The following is a 20,861-nucleotide window of genomic DNA, read 5'->3' on the forward strand; positions in this document are numbered from 1 at the left end:
GCTAGAGGCCCATTCCCAGGAGAAAGGGGCTGGGAGTTGTCATCAGCCAACACTCATAGAAGCTGGGGCACAGAGGCCCCTGTCGGTAAAAGGGTTCGGGGTGGGGGGCGGGGGGGCGGTCCTTACATCTACAGGGATGAACACTGCTCACCGATGAGTTGAGTCCTCACTGCTGTGTCAGGAAAGGCCATTTCCCAGAAGGCAAGGGAGCTCAACCGAGGGAGATGTGGATGCCCCAAAACGTGTTTGTTGCTGTTATGTCTGCACATCACCCAAAGCCTCTGCCTCCCTCCCTGCCCTTCACACCTGGCTTGTTCTGTGCCGCCCTTTGTATCCTGCACTTCAGCCAGACTGCACGTCTTTCTGTTCCTTGAGCACACACCGAGCCCATTCTCTATTCGTTTGCTTCTCTTTTTCCATCTGGAATATTCCTGAGCTTTGACATGATGGTGCCATTTTCTAAGGTGAGGATGGAGCGAAATGGTCTGAAGGGGGAGGGCAGCGCAAGGGAGGATGTGGAAATCAAGAGTTCTTTCTGAGGAACCTATCAGGTTTCTAAGTAGAGCTGTAAAGATAGACTCTTGGATATGTGATTCTGGAGTCGTGGTTCTTAAAACCAGCCTGGGGCTTCCCTGGTGGCGCAGTGGTTGAGAGTCCGATGCAGGGGACACGGGTTCGTGCCCTGGTCCGGGAAGATCCCACATGCCGCGGAGCGGCTGGGCCCGTGAGCCATGGCCGCTGAGCCTGCGTGTCCGGAGTCTGTGCTCCGCAACAGGAGAGGCCACAACAGTGAGAGGCCCGCGTACCGCAAAAAAAGACCCCCCAAAAAACCCAGCCTGTATCAGATTACCCTGCAGGGCTCGTTAAAGCAGACTGCTGGACCCTGCCCCCAGAGTTTCTGATTCAATAGATCTGGGGTAAGGCCTGAAAATCTGCACTTTTTATTTATTTTTATTTGTTTGGCTGTGTTGGGTCTTAGGTGCGGCACAGGGGATCTTCAGGTATGCATGGACTTCCCTCTAGTTGTGAGCCCATGTAGTGCATGGGCTCAGTAGTTGCGGCACACAGGCTTAGTTGCTCCACGGCATGTGGGATTTTGGTTCCCTGACCAGGAATCGAACCCACGTCCCCTGCATTGGAAGGTGGATTCTTAATCACTGGACCACCAGGGAAGTCCCCAGATCTGCATTTTTCACAAGTTCCCAGGTGACATTGATGCCCCTGGTTGGGGAGCACACTTTGAGAAGAACTGGTGTAGAGTTCTAGGCCAGGGTTGGACCTAGAATTGGGAAGCTTTGGCATAGACGACATTTAAGCCATGGGATGATGCAAGATCATCTGAGATGGAGCAAAGTCCCAAGACTGATGTTATGGATTGAATTGTATCCCCCCCTGCAAAAAAAATTTCATATGCTGAAGTCCTAACCCCTAGTACCTCAGAATGTGATCTTCTTTGGAAATAGGATGGTTGCAGATTTAATTAGTTAAGATGAGGTCACATTCGAGTAGGGTGGGCCCTTAATCCAGTATGATTGGTGCCCTATCAAAAGGAGAAATTTGGACACAGAGACACGCACACGGGGAGAATGTCATGTGAAGGCGAAGGCAGAGATCTACAAGGCATGGAACACCAGAGATTGCCAGTAAACCTCCAGAAGCCGGGAGAAGGGCCTGGAACAGATCCTCACTCACAGCCCTCGGAAGGAAGCAACGCTGCCAACACCTTTTTTGGCAGGGGAAGTATAGTTGATTTACAGTGTTATGTCAATTTCTGCTGTACAGCAAAGTGACTCAGTTATACATATACTTTTTTTTCATATTCTTTTCCATTATGGTTTATCACAGGATATTGAATATAGTTCCCTGTGCTATACAGCAGGACCTTTTTGTTTATCCATCCTATATATAAGAGTTTGCATCTACTAACCCCAGACTCCTAATCCTTCCCTCGCCCACCCTCCTCCCCCTTTGCCTGCCCACACCTTGATCTTGGACTTGTTGCCTCCAGCACTGTGAGACAATACATTTCTGTGGTTTAAGTCACCCAGTCGATGGTGATTTGGTACAGCATCCCTAGCACACTAACACAACGGGGATCCACCAAAATTATGCAGAGATCTGGTGGGTGAGGAGAAGCCAGCAAAGAAGTGGCTGGTGGAAATCCCAGGAGAACGTAATATCCCAGAAGCCAAGGAAAGACCGTGTTTAAGCAGGAGCATGGTCTTGGTGACAAATGCTGTTGAGAAGTCAAGTCAAAAAAGGCCAAGGAGGGCTTCCCTGGTGGCGCAGTGGTTGAGAGTCCGCCTGCTGATGCAGGGGACACGGGTTCATGCCCCCGTCCGGGAAGATCCCACATGCCTCGGAGCGGCTGGGCCCGTGAGCCATGGCCGCTGAGCCTGCACGTCCGGAGCCTGTGCTCCGCAACGGGAGAGGCCACAACAGTGAGAGGCCCGCGTATAACAAAAAAACAAACAAACAAAAAAAAGAGGACAGGGAAACGACCCTGATAGGGCTGCAATTTTATAAGGCAGTGTGTTGTCTCTGACGATCTTGAGAGAACAGTCTTAGCGGAAGGGGAGGGGCCAGAGCCAACTGCAATAGCTTGAAGAGAGGAAGAGAGAAAAGGATGTGGACAGGTTTCCTGGGCAGGGCAGCAAAGCCATGGGGCCATAGCTGGAGGAAAGTGTAGGTTTTTTGGTATAAAGATAGGACCCTGGAAATAATAGACTGATAGACATAAGGAGAAACTTATGATGCTGGAGGGAAGGGATGATTGAGGGAGGAAAGTCCTTGAGAAACCTAGAGGCTTCTCAGAAGGGGTAGGGTCTTCATTCAGGGTAACAAGGAGAAAGGCTGAGAGGGACGGGGAGAGAGGCTGATGTGAAATTCAGTTTCGTTTCTTGTGCTCTCAGTAATTGCACAGAATTTCAGCAAAGAAGATGTTCAAAACAAAAAAAACCCTTATGACTAAATGATTAAATGTGGAGTCCACACTGGAAAAAATGTGTGTGTTGGTGGGAGAGAGGGGAGGTGGAAGCATAGCAGGGGAAATATGCGAATTGTGTAGGTTGCAGTTGTGAAATAGCCATTCAAAGGAAGAGATATAAATAGCAACATTTGCCAAACTAGCCTGGACTGTAGAACTGGAATTTTGAGACGGGGCACAGAAGCCAGGACTCCCCGGGCTGGGCTTCTCGATGACTCAGGGAGCTGTCCCGCTGCGGGGTCTTTGACTGGCTCAGCGGATGGGAAAGGTCAAGGACTATGATACATTTGGAGCATAGTATCTGTGGTAGTTCAAAATCTGTCATTAATTTGAAGGAGATAAATAGATACCCTTTACCTCTTATCTTCCCACCTACCCAGGGTTGAGGCCCTGCCTCTGGAGGAAGGGATTCTGGGAGTTCTGTAGCAGCATGATGTCACCTCCTAGTAGCTATTGACCTTTGGCCAATTACATCACCACCATCACCATCATCATCATCATCTATTGGACGCTTGCTATGTGCCAGGCACTGAGCTGAGTGCTTCAAATATATTATCTTATTTAATCCTTATGTAGATCTATGAAGTATAGACAATTAGCATTCACATTTTACTCTCGAAAGGAATCTGAGTCTCAGGGTGATTAAGTTGTAGGAACTGTGATAGAGGTAAAGGTGGAAGCTAGTCTGTCGCCAGAGGCTGCATTTGCTTCTTAACCTCTCCGAGCCTCAGTTTCCTCATCATAAAACGGTTCTAAAAACACCTCCCACACAGGAGTGTTCCATGGATTACATGACATCATGCATAAAGTAAACAGTCAAACAATTTAGCTATTATTAGTAGATTTGGGCTATTATCACAACACTGTTTACATTCTTACATTTTAATAAAGGACTATAGAGAAAGAATGTGGGTTTGTATGAGTGCTTATGTGTGTGTGTGTCAGAGAGACAAAGAGCACAATAATCATCAGAAAGTCATGAATTTGAGCTGGAGAATTTTGAGTGTTGATAGAAGAGAGTTTGTGTGGGCTGCTTTCCCTTAGTGCCTTAAACCCTATGATATACAAGTTCCTCAAGATGGTTTTAATTTTCGGGGCTGGGGCTAGGGTGAGGTGAATGAGGCACTAGGCTCCGGTGTAGCTTTTAAAGGGACACAAACAATTCAGTCATCAAGATACATTTTACGTGTGTGTGTATGTGTATATACACATACATGTATATTTTTAACACCTCTGAATGCTCTAGTTCTATAAAAGCATGTGTTTGTCCTATAACATTCTAAGATGGAGTTTGGTATTTTAGCTTTTTACTGATAGGTGAAATGGATGATTTCTCCTTTTTTGCCTTACTTTGCAACTTATTTGGAAATAGTATCTAAGTTCTATGGCTCTCCATTTCTGCCCAAAGAGTAGTTAGAAATTCTGTGCAGTTTTGTTTTTGAGATATACTTAACATATAGCATTATATTAGTTTCAGGTGTACCATACAATGATTTAATATTTGTATGTATTGTAAAATGATCACCTCATTAAGTCGAGTCAACATCCATCACCACACATAGTTACAATTCTTTTTCTTGCGATAAGAAGATCTTTTAGCAACTTTCAAGTTTACAATACAGTATTATTATTATTTTTTTAACTTTTTAAAAAAATTTATTTATTTTGGCTGCATTGGGTTTTCATGGCTGGGCATGGGCTTTCCCTGGTTGCGGTGAGCTGGGGCTACTCTTTGTTGTGGTGCGCGGGCTTCTCATTGCGGTGGCTTCTCTTGTTGCGGAGCACGGACTCTAGGCACATGGGCTTCAGTAGCTGTGGCACGCAGGCTCAGTAGTTGTGCTGCATGGGCTTAGTTGCTCCGTGGCATGTGGGATCTTCCCGGACCAGGGGTCGAACCTGTGTTCCCTACATTGGCAGGCAGATTCTTAACCACTGCGCCACCAGGGAAGTCCCTAGTATTATTAACTATAGTCACTATGCCGTACATTACATCCCCAGGACTTATTTATTTTATAACTGGTGGTTTGCACTTTTTGACTCCCTTCACCCATTTTGCCCACCCCCATGCTCCACCTCTGTTTTTTGGGTTTTGGTTTTAGGTTTTTTTGTTTTTACGGTTTTTTGTTTGTTTTTTTAAGATTCCTCATATAAGTGAGATCGTATGGTATTTGTCTTTCTCTGTCTGACTTTTTTCACTCAACATAATACCCTTAAGGTCCATCCATGTTGCTGCAAATGGCAGAATTTCCTTCTATTTTTATAGCTAACATTCCATTGTATATGTATACTACATTTTCTTTATCCGTTCATCCATCAATGAACACTTAGATTGCTTCCATGTCTTGGCTGTTGAAAATAATGCTGTAATGAACATAGGGATGCATAGATCTTTTCAATTTAGTACTTTTGTTTCCTTCAGATAAATGCCCGGAAGTGAAATTGCTGGATCATATGTTTGTTCTATTTTTGATTTTTTGAGGAACCTCCAAATTGTTTTCCATAGTGGCTGCATCAATTTACATTCCCACCAACAGTGCATAAGCATTCCCTTTTCTCCACATCCTTGCCAAAACCTGTTATTTCTTGCCTTTTTGATAATAGCCATCTTAACAAGTACGTGATATCTCATTGTGTTTTTTTTTTTATTGAAGTATAGTTGATTTACAATGTTGTGTTAGTTTCTGCTGTACAGCAAAGTGATTCTGTTATACATATATACACATATTCTTTTTCATATTCTTTTCCATTATGGTTTATTACAGGGTATTGACTGTAGTCCCCTGTGCTATACAGTAGGACCTTGTTGTTTATCTATTTTATATATAGTAGTTTTTATCTGCTAATCTCAAACTCCTAATTTATCCCTCCCCCATCCCTTTTCCCCTTTGGTAACCACAACTTTGTTTTCTGTGTCTGTGAGTCTGTTTCTGTTTCTTCTTTGGAAAAATTTCTATTCTACCCATTTTTAATTGGACTGTTTGGTTTTCTGCTCTTAAGTTGTGTGAGTTCTTTGTATATTTTGGATATTAATCCTTTATCAGATATCTGACTTGCACGTATTTTCTCGCATTCAGTAGATTGTCTTTTCATTTTGTTGATGGTTTCCTTTGCTGTGCAGAAGTTTGATGTAGTCCCCCTTGTTTATTTTTGCTTTTGTTGCTTTTGCTTTTCGTGTCAAAACCAAAAAAATCTTTGCCAAAGCCACAGTCAAGGAGCTTACCACCTCTGTTTTCTTCCAGGAGTTTTATGGTTTTAGGGCTTATGTTCAGTCTTTAATTCATTTTGAGTTGATTTTGGGGTATGGTTAATTTTATTCTTTTGCATGTGGCTGTCCAGTTTTCCCATCACCATTTATTGAAGAGACTGTCCTTTCCCCATTGTATATTATTGGCCATATTTTGTGGGGTTTTTTCTGAGCTCTCTATTCTGTTTCACTGACCTATGTGTCCAATTTTATGCCAACATCATACTGTTTTGATTACTATAGCTTTGTAATATAGTTTGAAATCAGGATATGTGATGCCTCCAGCTTTGTTCTTCTTTCTCAAGATTGCTTTGGCTAGTCATGGTCTTTTGTGGTTCTATATACATTTTAGGATTGTTTGTTCTATTTCTGTGAAAAATGTCATTGGAATTTTGATAAGGATTGTATTGAAGCTGTAGATTACTTGAGTAGTATGGACATTTTAATAATATTAATTCTTCCAATTCATGAGCATGGAATATCTTTCCATTTATTCGTGTCATCATCAATTTCTTTCATCAGTATCTTATAGTTTTCAGTGTACAGTTCTTTCACCTTCTTGATTACATTTAGTCCTAGATATTTTATCCTTTTGATGCAATTGTAAATGAGATTGTTTTCTTAATTTTTCTTTCTGATAGTTGTTGTTAGTGTATAGAAATACAGCTGAGTTTTGTATATTGATTTTGTATCCTGCAAGTTCACTGAGTTTGCTTGTTAGTTCCAACAGTTTTTTGGTGGAGCCTTTAGGAATTTTTAATATATAATATGTCATCTGCAAAAAGAGACATTTTTACTTCTTCCTTTCTGATTTGGATGCCTTTTATTTCTTTTTCTTGCTTAATTTTTCTGGCTAGGATTTCCAATACTATGTTGAATAAAAGGGGCAAGAGTGGGCATCCTTGTCTTGTTTCTGGTCTTACAGGAAAAGCTTTCAGATAGATAATACCTTATTGCAGTATTTAAAAAAAAATCCGATTGGCAAACTGTGGCCTGTGGGCAGCCACCTGTTTTTGTAAATAAAGTCTTACTTCTAATTTAAAACAGAACTCTTATTAACACTCTCATACCAGCAAGCATATAAAAGAGTTCTAGAATATTTCCAGACCTTCACTGACACACTGATAAAGGTTCATGTTCCTAGCTTTGTGTGTTTTTTCTTTGAATGCTTTATAACAGATCATCATTATCCAGCTTTGGATATAACGTCAGAAAATATAACATTACCAAAAATTTACAGAAAAAGCTCTCTATAAAATGACTAGCTGATAAAGTCAGTCTTGGATTATTCCCCAAAACTACATAATGACACTACATAATAAAGTTCTTTTATACACAAAGTGTTTCACAATATACTATTCAACCTTAGAAAGCACGAAGGGAGTATGGGGAAGGCCCATTCAACCGTGGAGTAGCTATAACACGTGTTATCCACATGATTTGTGTCTCTCCTAATACGCGCATTCCCAAACAAAGGATATTTATAGGAATTGTGTGTGCCTCAGAAGATGGCACCCTGCCATACTCAGCAACGTTTTTTCAGTTTTGAACCCTAGTACTTAAGAGAAAAATGAAAATTAATTCACGATAAGGCTAATTGGACTCTAGACCTCATTAAAAAGTTCTTTCTCCCTTCAGTCATTCTTTAGGGCCCAGAAATGTTAACAAGCAACACTACAGCTCCCTTTTTTGTCTCTAAGAGAAAGACAGAAAATGAAAGAAAGAGCTTTGCATCTGATTTATGAAGGATGAGCAGCTCTCCTCCAAGAGAGAGAATTGTCTCCACGTAACAGTGGCTACACCTGCTTATCAACAGTCTGAGCTGCGGCAGATTGCTCACCTGTGCATCAGTCCCATCATCCCCCCAAAATGGGGAGAACACCTCTTGCGGCTTTTGGACCGAGTAAAGAAATCAATGCAAGCAAAGTACTTAGAATATACGTAGCTCATAGTAAGTGCTCAATAAATGACAGCTATTATTAGCAATTAGCGATTGGTTACCCAGGTCTAGGGGAAATTGGAAGGCAATGGGAACAAGATTAACAAGCATGGAAGAACAGATAATTAGAGAGGATGCTAACTACATCTATCTTTCTCTCATTCCAGCTGAGGACAAATGTTGGGGTTTCCCTGGGTACCATCCTTGGGCCACTGCTTGTTGCAATTCACATGCTCTCCGGAGAGTGATGACTCCCAAACCTTGAGTTCCAGCCCTCCTTTCTGGGCCTGTTTCTCCCAGGTTCCTACAAGCACCTCAGATTCAACACATCCCAAACCTGATGGATCACCTCACTCTCTCCGGCTCACCAAGCCTGCTTCCCCAGTGTGCCCTTGGTCGATGCAATCCCATCATCATCTCTGCATCCCCCAGGCTCTTGACTCTTTCTCAGCAACCTTCAGCCAACCTGCCCCACACTTCATCAGTAACCGAGTCCTACCAGCTTGACTTCTTAAAGGTTCTGGAAACTGTTTCTGACTCTCTCTCTGTGACCTCTGCCCCAGGTCAGAGCCTCATCAAATTCACCGGGTCTCCTGCCTCAAAATGCATCCTCTCAAATCCACCACCTCCCGCCCCACCACCCACACCTCATTAAAACTTTCAGGGACCTCTTCCTACTTAAACGTCCCAGCTTCTAACCATGACTCCAGTGCCTCCTGATCAGGCCCCAGCTCATTGCTCTGACTTATTTCTCTGACTGCACTTGATTTTCTAGCAATGCTAAAGGGCTGACTGTTTTCCTGTCCACAGAATGTTGCTTTTCTGTTCCATATCTGGGCTCATGCGGTTCCCTGTGCTTGTAACGCCTTTCTCCCCTTTATCTGGCTCAGATCCGATGACATGTCCTCCAGGAAGAAGGATCTTTCTCTCTCTCAAATTGGATTAGATCTCCTTTCCCTGTGAGACTCTTTGTCTTTTATATAGCAAATCATTGCACCTGCTACAGAATATTATAATTATGTGCTTCCGTTGCTAGACTGGGCGTTCCTTGAAGTTAGTAAGTGCTGTATCTCATGGATCTTTGTATCCCGAGTGCTTAATATACTGCCTGGCACTTCATAAGTAAATGCTGAGTGAATTAATATTTATTGAACCCCCGTCCCAGTACCCCCTGGGATGGAGTGCCATTTGAAGAAACGATTAGTGTAATGAACGGTTCCCTGAGGTGAGGGGAGGGATTTCAAACACTGAACAAACAATACAAAAGAGCAGATATTTCATTTCAGAGCTGCAGAAGGTGAAATAGAAAACAGGAACTCAGGGACGGGGGGATGAGAGGGATCAGAAATGGCCTGGGGGAGGCTCAGATCAGAAAGAGAGCTGCCCAGAGGGACTGGTCACAGAGATTTGACAGCCCAGATTTGCATAGCACAGTGCTATGGGTTTATAAGCCACCAAACCAGAGGAAAAGTGAAACGGCTATGCGCTCATTGAACTAGTGTTTATTGAGCATCTGTTAAGGAGGCAGGCAGTGGGGATACAGCAGTGAACCAAACAGGCCTTGTCTCTGTTGTCATTGAGCTTACCAGGCGGTGGGGAGACAGAAGATCCCCAAGCAAAGAAATATGTGATTACATATAGTGATAAGAACTGTGAAGGTACAGAACAGGATGCTCTGTGAGAAAACGGCAGGTGGGGCGGGGAAGGTCTCTCTAAGGACGTGGTTTTTAAGCTGAAGACAAGGACAGGAGGAGCAGTCCAGGAGACGGGCCTGGGGACTGAGCAAGGAACCAAAAGAGGCCGGTGCAGCCGCGGAGAGCTGGGCAAGGGAAAGCGAGGCCTGTCAGCATCCAGCGTCTGCCGGGGAGGCGGGCAGAGGCAGAGCAAGTGGAGTCAGGTCAGTCAGGTTAAGGAGTTTAGATTTTGTTCTATGTACAGTGGCCAAGGAAGTGTTTTAAGAAAGGGTGTGATGGAGTGGTGGGACACGATTTACGTGCACAGGGGAACACCCAGGATGCTGGGAGGAAACAAGAGAGGAAAGGAGTTTCAGAGTCGGAGGTGGTCGTGACTAGTGTTGAGCTATCGAGCTCTTCTTTTTAGGAAATGTCATTTATCTCATTTAAAACAAATCTTTGGCCATGCCTCACAGCATGTGGGGTCTTAGTTCCCCAACCAGGGATGGAACCCACGCCCCCTGCAGTGGAAGAATGGAGTCTGAACCCCTGGACTGCCAGGGAAGTCCCTCAATTATCTCATTTTATAGCTGAAGAACCTGAGGTTCTGAGCTGGAAGGAGGACCCAAGTCTGTTCCATCCCGGAGCTGGAACTTCAACCCCTGTTGCCTCTTCTGTGACCCTTGGGCTCAGTCACATGAAATTTCCAGAATGGCAAAGACTAAGAAGAATGATAGGGCTTCCCTGGTGGCACAGTGGTTGAGAGTCCGCCTGCCAATGCAGGGGACACAGGTTCGAGGCCTGGTCTGGGAAGATCCCACATGCTGCGGAGCAACTGGGCCCGTGAGCCACACCACTGAGCCTGCGCGTCTGGAGCCTGTGCTCCGCAACAAGAGAGTCCACAATAGTGAGAGGCCCGCGCACCGCTCGCCGCAACTAGAGAAAGCCCTCGCACAGAAACAAAGACCCAACACAGCTAAAAAAAAAAAAAAAGAAAAAAAGGAATGATAATATCCATTTTTGCAGGGCAACAGGGGGAAGGTGAATTTTCAACCCCTGTAGGTGGGAATGTAAATCAGTGCAGTCTTTCTAGAAGAAACCCAGTGCCTTAAAGATGTGTGCCTTAGAGTCACCAGTTCCACTTTCAGAATCTTAAAACGATAAGCCAAATACTGAGCAGAGATGTCTGAGCAAGTCTTATTTATCAGTGTTTGTAATAACATAATAGGGCGTTGATAAAGTAGACTTCAGTACTATGCAGTTAATAACATGCAGTATTACTGCATGGACTCTACAGTATATTGCCTGGTGATAAAACTGGGTTACCAAAAGATGTAGAATGTGATTTCATTTTCACAAAATATATATTTACATAGAGAGAAAACATTCTGGAAGGATCTACATCCAAATATTTAGAGTAGCTATTGTCAGGGAGGAAAAAATTCCCTTCTAACCCTTAGGTTCTGTGGCTGGTCGAACAATAAAAATGACATAAGGCAGATTAATGGGAGAAAACCAAATTTAATTGTGTACGTACCATACAGGAGCCCTACAAGGACAGTGAGACCTGGGGCAAGTTGGGCGGTTGAGGCGCTTATGCCATCCAGAGCTAAGGAACTACAATGGGATAGGGGCTTCAAAGGGGAGGAGGGCCGTTCACAGGACAGTAGGAAGAGCAGAGGTCTGGCCATTAGATGTTCGCCCTGCCGTACAGTAGCTTTCAGATATAAAGTTACCTCTGGTACAAGCTCTCTTTCTGGGCCAGGCCCTGATCTAAATTATTTTAGGTAGTCAAGAGGGGGGTAAAAGTTTTCCTCGAGTCTGCTGTGTCTTGATTGCCTTCTGCTCAAAATAATCCATGTGCCAAAGTGGCACATTTTGGGCAGGCTTGTTCGGAACGCCTTCACTGTCTCTGGAAGATGGCGAAATCTGGAGATTCTTATCGTTGTTGCTGTTGTTTTTTATCCACGGTATCTAGTTTTTCTAAATAAAAAATTTTCAGTTTTTGTTGAAGAAGGACACACGTACAGAAAAGGGCACACATCCTATGCTCAGAAGGGATGAGTGAGCGCAAACTGACCACACCCGTGTCAACAACACACAGATCAAGAGAGAATGTTCCCAGCCCCCAGAAGCCCCTCTGTATTGAGTCTGGCTTCCTCCACTTCACAGTATGTTTCGTGCAGTTCTTCCATGTGGTTGCAACTGAATTGCAGTGCATTAATTGCTTAAAATCTTATCATGTTAATACTTGTCTTTTCTAAATATGACACCCTAGAATGATAATCATCAGCTTTTTTGTCTCTGTATAGAGTGCTTTGCATGGACACTAGCTCTAAGCATTATTGTTTTTCTCACTGGTGCCTTAATAGACAAGGGAACTGGGAGCAGAGGGTCATTTCCCTCCCTCCGGTTCACGCACAAAGCAAGAAGTAGCACAGCCAGGACAGGCTCGTACCTAAATACATGCCCTTTTTGCCCCACCTCATGGGATTAAGAGCAAAGGTAGCAGTGGAGTAAATGAAAGGAATAGCTTTCTCACCATCAGGCTCATTTAGACATTGAGACAATTACGTGGGAAAGTTGTTTAAACTCCTTTTCTGAAAGTCATTCAGAATAGAATACACAGACCCTTCCAGTTCAGAAGCTGAAGGTCCCATCAATATTCAACCAATTTCAACATTCATCATCTCTGGAGAGAATTTCTTTTGCTAATAATCTGTGAGAGCAACACTTCTCATTTCAGATTATTAATCACAGTGCCCTCATCATTACATTGTGTATGTAATCTCTGTATACTTGCCATGTGGATTTTGTGTTTGCCTATGTCCACTTTGCTCTCCAGCTTTATGAACAACATTGATTACAGCCTCTTAGCGATCATATACAGGCGGTTCACTTCTCATGTACGGTGAAATATCTGGTGTCAGCAGGACCGGGGTAGAACTCAGGCGTTCCGGCTCACAGGTCTTAGGACCACACGTCAGTGCCTGAAGTGAGAAAATCCATTTCTACTTGGAAACATAAACAATGATGGTCCTGATTGTTAAGAAACCTGTGAACGTGTTTTTTTTTTTTTTTCTATAACGTAGAACTTCATGACTTAGCTTTATGTATCTTACCATCACATTTCACTCTAAAATCCACAATGATCCTTCTTTAAAATCTTGTGATTCTAGGTGTCTGTAGTGTGAAACGAATTTCACAATCCAGTACGCTTTGTAGACTTTTTAAAAAGAAATTAGGTGAATTCGTAGAGAAAACAAAGACCTATCACCTCAGATATTTACTTCAGTGCTGAGACAAGTAGCCTTGTCTTACGGGTTAGGGTTGTCAGCCCTTAAAAGCTGAAGTGAGGTAAACAGGCACCTTAGCCTGAATTCCCCTTCTCCTTCTTCCCCATTCCCGCTCCCCCTAGATATTCTCTTTTTTGTGTTCATTGTAGAAAAAGCACAGACCAGTAATTCATGTCTGCTGTCCTTCTGCCTCAGGGTCTAGCACTAGATGGCCCGAGTGTGGGAGAACGAGTGTGGGAGAACGTAGGAGGCGCCACTCCTCCCACTTTCCCGGGTTACCTTTCAGGAATCCAAAAACTGTATGGTCTGTTTTTCCTGACAAAAGAACAGTATCTGCAGGTCAAAGGATAACTGATAAGTCTATTTATCTCCCCAGAGACTTTGGCCAGACACTTCCCCTTTCTTAACTCTCCTGGTCAGCCTCGCACAGCCTTGACCAGTCCTACTTGGCAGCCCGTCTATGGCTCCTCTGTGAGGGCCTCTGTGAATCTCTAGCTTCACAGTTACTATTTTATAAACAACATGAAGGGGGAATCTTTTTTTTTTTTTTTGCTTTTATTTTTGATAATGAAAAAGAATTTTTTTATTGGAGTCTAGTTGATTTACAATGTTGCATTAGTTTCAGGTGTACAGCAAAGTGAATCAGTTATACATATATCCACTTTTCTTTCTTTTTTTTTTTCTTTTAAGATTCTTTTCCCATATAGGCCATTACAGAGTATTGAGTCGAGTTCCCTGTGCTATACAGCAGGTTATCATTTGGTTATCATTTATCCGCACCCCCCTTACCCCCTAGTAACCATAAGTTTGTTTTCTACATCTGTGGCTCTACTTCTGTTTTGTAAATACGTTCACTTGTACCCCTCCTTTTTTTAGATTCCACGTATAAGCGATTATCATATGATATTTGTCCTTCTGTGTCTGACTTACTTCACTCAGTATGACAATCTATAGGTCCAACCATGTTGCTGCAGATGGCATTATTTTTTTCTTTTTTATTGCTTAGCAATATTCTGGGGGAATCTTTATTTATTTATTATAATTTATTTATTTTATTTATTTATTTTTGGCTGCGTTGGGTCTTTGTTGCTGCATGCGGGCTTTCTCTAGTTGGGGTGAGCGGAGGCTACTCTTTGTTGCGGTGTGCGGGCTTCTCATTGCGGTGGCTTCTCTTGTTGCAGAGCATGGGCTCTAGGTGTGTGGGCTCCAGTAGTTGTGGCATGTGGGCTCAGTAGTTGTTGCTCGCGGGCTCTAGAGCGCAGGCTCAGTAGTTGTGGCACACGGGCTTAGTTGCTCCGCGGCATGTGGGACCTTCCCGGACCAGGGCTTGAACCCGTGTCCCCTGCATTGGCAGGTGGATTCTTAACCACTGTGCCACGAGGGAAGCCCCCCTCTTTTTTTTTTTAATTAATGGAATCTTCAAATAAACAGACGAATGAGGTCTCAGAGCTATCGCCCTTCTAATGACCTTTAGACATAAGGGAAATACCTTGGCCTCAGAAGCAAGGAAAGGGGCCCTCAGAGCCCTGTCCCTCCCCCATCCCAGTGCAGGACCCTGTGTGTGGGGGCAGCTGGAGGGGGAGAGTTGTCCAGGTGCACAGTTTGAGTGCTGAGGAAATAGCCTCCCGGGCTTTCAGTGGGAGTTCTCCCATTTAGAACACGCCACATGGCATGACTCTTGTCTCTCCTATAGAAAAGGGCTGAGCCTCGGGGCTCTTGTCTACTGGCCTGGGTTGTAATAGAGACTGGCAGCTCTCAGAGGTCCTCATGTGTCCTCCTGTGTCCTAAAACTCGGAGAAATTTGGTTAGGGAAAGGTTGAGGGGAAGGGACTGCAGGCGGGCAGTGGCAGTGGCCTACAGGTGGCCTCCTCGATGAGGTCTGTGGTGGGACCAAGGCTGGGCAGCTGGTCAGGATGGAAGTGAGTTGATGAAGGGGAGGGGCTCAGAGCAGTGCTACTGCTTGAAGGAGGGGCAGGGTCTCTAGGAGGAACCTCCTTCCTGACCTCTCACCGAAGTCCAAAGGCGTTAAGAAATCTTGTTTAAGAAGTGGCACATATATACGATGGGATACTACTCAGCCATGAAAAAGAACAAAATAATGCCATTTGCAGCAACGTGGATGGACCTAGAGATGATCATACTAAGTGAAGTAAGTCAGACAAAGACAAATGCCATATGATATCTCTTATATGTGGAATCTAAAATAGAATATAAATGGACTTATCTATGAACAGAAACAGACTCACAGACATAGAAAAGAGACTTGTGGTTGCCAAGAGGGAGTGGGTTGGAGGAGGGATGAACTAGGATTTGGGGATTAGCAGATGTAAGCTATTATATATAGAAGTGATAAACAATAAGGTCCTACTATACAGCGCAGGGAACTATATTCAATATCTTATGATAAACCATAATGGAAAAGAATATTTTCAAAAATAATGTATATGTGTGTGTGTGTGTATATATACATATATATATAAATCACTTTGCTGTACAGCAGAAATTGACACAACATTGTAAATCAACTACACTTCAGAGAAAAAAAATAAGCAAATACATTCATCTGAAAAAAAAATTGAAAAGAAAGCAATCTTTAAAAATTGCTGCTCTTGGCCAACAGTTCCGTATACTTGCAGTTAGTTCTGTTAGGCTTTTTTTTTTTAACTTTTTATTTTATATTGGAGTATATTTGATTAACAATGTTGTGATAGTTTCAGGTGTACAGCAAACTGATTCAGTTATACATATACATGAATCTATTCTTTTACAAATTCTTTTCCCATTTAGGTTGTTACATAATACTGAGCAGAGTTCCCTGTGCTATACAGTAGGTTCTTGTTGATTATCCATTTAAAATATAGCAGTGTGTACATGTCAATCCCAAACTCCCTGATGCGGTACATATATGCAATGGAGTATTACTCAGCCATTAAAAAGAATGAAATAATGCCAGTGGCAGCAACATGGATGGATCTAGAGATTGTCATACTGAGTGAAGTAAGACAGAGAAAGAGAAATATTGTATGATATTGCTTATATGTGGAATCTAAAAAAAAATGATACAAATGAACTTATTGACAAAACAGAAACAGATTCACAAACTTAGAGAACGAACTTATGGTTACCAGGGGGTAAAGATGATGGGAAGGGATAGTTGTTAGGCTTTTTGAATGATAAGCACTGCATTCTGGATAATGATTACCTCTGGGGAGGAGCCATAAGAGAAAGGTATCGATGATGTTTCATATCCATAATATTGTTGTTATTATTTTTAATAAATGTTTTATTTTGGAATAATTTTGGATCTATAGAAAAATTGCAAAGAGAGTACAGAGAGTTCCCATATACCCTACACCAGGCTTCCCCTAATGTTTACATCTTCATAACCATTATAACATGGATCAAAACTAAGAAATTAACATTGGTACAACTAAGTATTAGACTTTATTCAGATTTTACCAGTTTTTCCACTTTTTTTTTGTGGTACGCGGGCTTCTCACTGTTGTGGCCTCTCCCGTTGCAGAGCACAGGCTCCGGACGCGCAGGCTCAGCGGCCATGGCTCACAGGCCTAGCTGCTCCGCAGCATGTGGGATCTTCCCGGACTGGGGCACGAACCCGTGTCCCCTGCATCAGCAGACAGACTCTCAACCACTGCGCCACCAGGGAAGCCCTAAGCATCCACTTTAATAGCCACTGTTCTAGGTGCCACCATGATGTTATAATATGAATTTGTTTAGCTGTAGTCTGTGTCCAGAATATAACATAATTAGCATCAATTTCTAGGTACAGTAATAACACTGAAAGTTTGGAGTAAATACATATAATACATAATAGTAACAACAAACATTTATTGTGCACCTTTATAGTCTGTATATGCTTATAGGTATTATGTATCTCACACACCACACACACACAAACACACACACACAGCAGCCTAGTAAGTAGTTAAGAGCATGGAACTGGAAGTTAAACTAGCTAGTGCTACCATTTAAAAGCAGTGTGACAAACTTATGGTTACCAGAGGGGAAAGGGTAGGGGGAGGGATAAATTAGGAGTTTGGGATTAGAATATACAAACTACTGTATATAAAATAGATAAACAACAAGTTTCTACTGTATAGCCCAGGGAACTATATGCAATATTTTGTAATAAACCATAATGGAAAAGTATCTGAAAAAGAATATATGTGTGTGTGTGTGTGTGTGTGTATATGTGTATATATATATATATATATATATATATATATATATATATATTACTTAATCTCTTTGCTGTATACCTGAAATGAACACAACATTGTAAATCAACTATACTTCAATAAATTTTTAAAAATAAAGTAAATATTCAAGCAAATAATTGACAGGAATAAAGCAACTACTTGAGAACAAAAAATAAATAAATCAGTGTGACATTGGGCAAGTCTCAGATTTCTTATCCGTAAAATGGGAACAAAAATACTTATTGGGCAGAATTGTCGTGAGAATTAAATATAATAATGTTTGTAAGGTGCTAACCTAGGGCCTGGCTTAAATGCTGAATAAAAGGTAACAATTTATTGTTTTATATATATATATGCACATGAATTTGTTAATAAAAATATTAGTCCATAAATCCATAACAGGCATGAGATTAAAAAGATGAGAGTATTTTTAAATCAAAATTTTAAAAAAGAGGGCTTCCCTGGTGGCGCAGTGGTTGAGGGTCCGCCTGCCAATGCAGGGGACACGGGTTCGTGCCCCGGTCCGGGAGGATCCCACATGCCGCGGAGCGGCTGGGCCCGTGAGCCATGGCCGCTGAGCCGGCGCGTCCGGAGCCTGTGCTCCGCAACAGGAGAGGCCACAACAGTGAGAGGCCCGTGTACCGCCAAAAAAAAAAAAAAAAAAAAAAGAAAAGAATAATAGCAGAAAGAAAGGGAAAGGGGCAGATGTCTGCACAAAAGAAGGGCCAAAAAAAATCTACACTGCAAGTTTGGTGAAAGTTTGCAACCAGATGGTGAGTGGCAGCTGCCAGGCTCAGGGCTCACATTCTGGCGTTTAGTTTGGTTCTAGGTCCTCCAAGGACTGCAGAATTCTCAGAACAAGAGTAATGACGATCCTCACGGGGACAAACAGACCCTCACCCTCTGCAGGAGAATCAGGGCGCTATGACTCACCACAGCCCTCACAAAATCACTAATTGGAAATCCTTGCTGCAGCTACACTGCAAAGGAATCAGACTCGATGTGCCAACTTCCCCATGTGATCCAAGCATGGCCACCTGCCAGAGAGCCAGAGGGAGAGAGGGCCACTCGCCTTGCCGGCAACGCAGAGATTGCCTAGCCCCATCGCCAAATGAAAAAGCAGCAGAGGGCTCATAAGAAGTCCTTTCCAATGATGCTCTGGCTTTGAAAAGAGCAGCTGTAGTGCCAGAGTGTTTGGTGCATTGCCTCTTTTGGCCGAGTATCCATTCTTCCATGGGGAAGTGGTGTTGGGAGGTTCTTGTGGTGCACGAAGCTATTCCTCTGCCATCTGCTCCCAGTGACATCAGAGAGTACAGCAGGATTTGCCTTTGCCACTTAATGGGGTTTCCGTTTGTTTGACTCAACTGGGCATGTTCTTATAATGCTAGGAGAGTGATTCTATCCTAAGTCAGCTGAACAGAAGCCAGAAGTGAACTAACTGCAAACGAGAGACCCGGCTCGCTTAACAGCATGGAAGAAACCAGTTTCACTGCAGCAACACAGAGTAGGTGGTTGTTGATGAGCCTGCAGTGAAGATGCCTACACAGTGACGACCAAAGGGAAGAGTTCCTTGCTCACCTGAAAAAGACAATCACTGTACAGGTAGGTTAAAGTGTTTCTGAGACCTCCCGGTGCCCGCCAAGCAAGTGCGCAGATTTGGTGGGCAGGCTGGGTACAGGCTGAGAGCTTTAGAACCACCGAGGAAGATGATTAATAGCTGAATTCCTGGCAGCCTTGGTGCTTTCTGGAGCTGGTTCCTACAGACTGCTTGTCCGGAGATACTGCACAGAAAGGAAGGAGAATGCGGTGAGCCAGTGACCCTTATTCGAGAGAGTCCAGCTCTGATTCTTGGATGTCAGTAAACTGAGGTTGACTGTCTTGGGCATGGCGTAGGTACAAGGACTCACGCAGTAAGTGGGTGCAGGTGGACTTCTGTGAGATGTTATTAGACGAGGTACATCAAACCCAACATATCCAAAGTGCATTTTCTTTTTTTCTCTCTCTCTCTTTCTCATTCTCACCCCCGCTGCTAGATCTCTAACCCTTCAGCCTCTACCATATTCCTGATCTGGGCTAAGGATAGCTCAAGTCCCTCTATCTCAGAGGCTAGAGACTGGTCTAGGCGGAGGAGGGAGACAGCACAGAACTAAGGACTGGAGTGGGGAATTATGAAGGGATAAATAACAAATTCTGTGGCTGGAGTTGGAGGGGAAGGGAAAGACTGCGGGTGAGATTGGAGGGAAAGCTAGCAAGAGTCAGAATGCCTGCCAGATGGAGAGGCGGCTGAGGACAGTGTGGGAAGTCAGGGGTTTAGGGTTTGGGAGGGAAGAGTAAGCCCAAGTAGGGTCAAGGTTGGGAGGGGTACTGAGCGCTTGTTCTGAGACAGGAGACCTGGAGAACTTGTGGGTGGGTCAGCTGGGCAGGCGATGTGGATGAAAATGAAAAGACGGAAGTGGATGAAAAGACAGCTCCGTGCACTGAGAAGCCAAGTGGCCTGGGCTGTCCTCCACTCCACAAGCTTTCTCACTGCCCACCTCCTGCTGGTTTCCACATCCTGCTAAACAGCCCCCTCCATTCCACGTCCTCTCAGCTCGGCCCTCATTGTCTCTTGGCTTTTGCCAGACTCTCTCCACCAGTGTCCCTGCCTCTAGTCTTTCCCCTCCAACCCATTCTTCACACAACTGCCAAGCAGTATCTTTCCAAAATGCAAGCTTGATCATGTCCCCAAGCTTAAAGGACTCCAGTCTTCCCATTGCCTACAGAATAAAGCCCCAAATTCTTGCGTGGCATGCAGGGGGCCTCAAGATTTCCCCCACCTCGCCACTGAAGCTTCATCTCTTGTAACTTACCCACAAGTACGCAGTCACCTTCAAGTGTCCAGTCACCTGGATAAGTTGCTATTCCTTGAATACAACCTTGTAATTTGCCTTCCAACTTCCCGTAGTTATTCCCTCAGCCTAGAGGAACTTTTCCTTCTCTCCTGCCTACCAACCCTCTTTTCATCTTTCAGGATGAAACCACCTCCTCTGAGAAGCCTTCCGTATATTCCTCCCTCCAGATTAGGGTTAATTGTTCTGTCTCGTCTGTGTGTGTGTGTGTGTGTGTGTGTGTGTGTGTGTGTGTGTGTGTGTGTATTAAACTATGTAAAACAGAACATTTATCATTTTAACCATTTTAAATGTACAGTTCTGTGGCGTTAAGTACATTCACACCATTGTGCAAACTTCATCACCATCCATCGCCAGAACTTTTTCATCATCCCCAAGTAATACTCTGTCCCCATTAAACATTCACTCCTCATTATTTCCTCCTCCTAGGCCCTGACAACCATCATTCTACTTTCTGTCTCTATGAATTTAATTATTCTAAGTGCCTCATATATGTGGAATCATATATTCTCCTTTATGACTGGCTTGTTTCACTTAGCATAATATCCTCAAGGTTCATCCATGTTGTAGCAAATAACAGAACTCCCTTCCTTTTTAAAGCTGAATTCTATTCCA

General features: G+C 43.5%; 1 protein-coding gene across 3 annotated transcripts in view; it reads left to right on the forward strand.

Moving 5' to 3' along the window:
- The window catches only part of LYST (lysosomal trafficking regulator), a 277,679-nt gene that overhangs the window by 66,326 nt on the left and 190,492 nt on the right, over positions 1-20,861 (forward strand). The window contains exon 1 of one of the 3 annotated variants that reach the window (XM_079899836.1): positions 18,937-18,960. The exons of the other annotated variants lie outside the window; for them this stretch is intronic. The gene's annotated coding sequence lies outside the window, so the exon portion shown is untranslated. Of the gene's footprint in view, positions 1-18,936; positions 18,961-20,861 lie in introns of those variants that run through there. 3 annotated transcript variants of the gene reach the window in all.

Source organism: Stenella coeruleoalba, assembly GCF_951394435.1.
Source record: "Stenella coeruleoalba genome assembly, chromosome: 16".
Classification (NCBI taxonomy): Eukaryota; Metazoa; Chordata; class Mammalia; order Artiodactyla; family Delphinidae; genus Stenella; species Stenella coeruleoalba.